The sequence below is a fragment of the Physeter macrocephalus genome, chromosome 11 (assembly GCF_002837175.3).
Source record: "Physeter macrocephalus isolate SW-GA chromosome 11, ASM283717v5, whole genome shotgun sequence".
Taxonomy (NCBI): domain Eukaryota; kingdom Metazoa; phylum Chordata; class Mammalia; order Artiodactyla; family Physeteridae; genus Physeter; species Physeter macrocephalus.
In genome coordinates, this window is record NC_041224.1 from 128,775,586 (window position 1) to 128,778,459 (window position 2,874).

Here is a 2,874-nt window from a genome sequence, read left to right on the forward strand (position 1 = left end):
GTCCATATATCAATAGTAATTCTATTTTTAGTTTTCTGAGGAACCTCCATACTGCTTTCCATAGTGGCTGCACCAGCTTACATTCCCACCAACAGTGTAGGAGGGTTCCCTTTTCTCCACACCCTCTCCAGCATTTGTTATTTGTAGACTTTTTGATGGTGGCCATTCTGACCGGTGTGAAGTGGTACCTCATTGTAGTTTTGATTTGCATTTCTCTAATAAGTAGCGATGATGAGCATCTTTTCATGTGCCTGTTGCCCATTTGTATGTCTTCTTTGGAAAAATGTCTATTTAGGTCTTCTGCCCATTTTTGGATTGGGTGGTTTTTTTTGTTTTTTGCTTGTTATTGAGTTGTATGAACTCTTTGTATATTTTGAAAATTAAGCCCTTGTCAGTCACATCATTTGCAAATATTTTCTCCTAGTCTGTAGGTTCTCTTTTCATTTTGTTTATGGTTTCCTTTGCTGTGCAAAAGCTTGTAAGTTTGATTAGGTCCCATCTGTTTATTTTTGCTTTTATTTCTATTGCCTTGGGAGACTGACCTAAGAAAACATTGGTACGATTTATGTCAGAGAATGTTTTGCCTATGATCTCTTCTAGGAGTTTTATGGTGTCATGCCTTATGTTTAAGTCTTTAAGCCATTTTGAGTTTATTTTTGTGTATGGTGTGAGGGTGTGCTCTAACTTCACTGATTTACATGCAGCTGTCCAACTTTTCCAACACCACTTGTTGAAAAGACTGTCTTTTCTGCATTGTATATCCTTGCCTACTTTCTTGAAGATTATTTGGCCATAGGTGTGTGGGATTATTTCTGGGCTCTCTGTTCTGTTTCATTGATCCATATGTCTGTTTTTGTGCCAGTACCACACTGTTTTGATTACTGTAGTCTGAAGCCTGGGAGGGTTATTCCTCCTGCTTTGTCCTTTTTCCTGAGGATTGCTTTGGCAATTCTGGGTCTTGTATGTGCAAACCTCTTCTCTTCTCTAGCTACACTGTATAGGTGAGGATTCTGGTTTTATTGATAATGTCAAATATCTTTCCAAAGAGGTTGTACCAGTTCATACTCCTGTCAGAAATATGTAAAAGTTCCTGTTGATGAACATACCTATATTTAGTATAATAAGACTTTTTAATTTTTTGTCAGTGTAAGATGATATTTGATCATTTCCCTGCTAAAGATTAGTATATTTTTATATGTTTCTTGCCCAGTCATGTTTCCTTTCTGTAAATGCATCTTTATGAATTTGGCCATTTTTTATTTCAATTTCTTTCATCTATCCTGTATTTATTGTGGGAGAACTTTACATTTTATATTGCCAGTCCCCAGTTTTATGTTTTGAAATATCTTTCCCCATTGTCTTTGTGGTAATTTTTAATAAACAGAAGTTCTTAATTTTAATAGAGCCCAATTCGTCAAAATTTTCTTTGTGATTTTGTGCTTTTTTGTTTTAAAAACTCCTCTTTAGACTTGTAAAGGGAGTCTCCTAAATTTTCTTCTAAGAGTTAAAAATTTTTGCCTTTCATACTTTTGTCTCTCATACTTAAGTCCATAATCTATCTGAAATTGATACTAGTGTATGAATTGGCATACTCTTTTCTTGATGGAAAACAATATACACTTTTGTCATATATCAATTTTTTTTTGTGTAGTTTATTTCCAGTCTCTCTCTTCTTTCATTGGTCAGTATTATACCATTGTGTTAATAATACAATATTTTAGTGATATCATATGTTAAGACCTATTATAAATCTAGATCATCCTTGTTCTTATTTTTCAGGAGTCTTGATTATTTTTGGCAGTTTTGTCTTTCATCTATTAAAGGTTTTGAATAGGAAAACAGATCAATTTTTGGAGACATTTTATTTTCTAGTATAAAGCTTTTCCTGATTATAAACATGGACTAGATCTAAGTGTTTCAAAATTTACTCAGGTCCTCTTTTATCTTTTTTATAACCTGTAACTTTCTATAGGTTTTATAATATTTTTACATGATTTGTAAGATGTATTCCTTGAAACCTTACTTTTTTTCATGATAATGTAAGTGGACGTGGATGGACCTTAAGGTCATTAAGCGAAGTGAGATAAGTCAGACAGACCAAGAAAAATACTGTAAGATATTATTTCTATGTGGAATCTAAAAAAAAAAAATGAACTCATAAAAAGAGAGAGTAGACTGGTAGTTACCAGGGGTTTGGGGTGGGATTGTGGAGGAATTGGGGAGATTTGTTTAAGGGTACAAACTTTCAACTAAGGGACAAATAGGTCCTGGAGTTCCAGTCACCAGCATAGTGATTATAGTCAACAATAGTCAACAATATAGTGTTTTTGTTTTTTTTTTGTGGTACACGGGCCTCTCACTGTTGTGGCCTCTCCCGTCGTGGAGCACAGGCTCCGGACGCACAGGCTCAGCGGCTATGGCCCACGGGCCCAGCCGCTCCGCGGCACGTGGGATCCTCCCGGCCCGGGGCACGAACCCATGCTCCCTGCATCGGCAGGCGGATTCTCAACCACTGTGCCACCAGGGAAGCCCAACAATATAGTTTATAATACAATACTGTATTATAAACTTCAGAGTTTCTAAGAGACTAGATCTTAATTGTCCTCACTACAAAAAAGAAATAATAATTATGTGACATGATGGAGGTGTTAATTAATACTACAGTGGTAATCATATTGCAATATATAAATGTATCAAATCAACATGTTGTACAGCTTAAACTTACACAATGGTATATGTCAATTATATCTCAAAAGATTAAAAATAATGTAAATGGCCTGTTACTTTCAGTGAATTGAGAAGACACTATCAGAGTTCAAGCAGAGGAGTGATATGGTATGAATTATATTTGAAAGAGATTATTCTGGCTGCTTT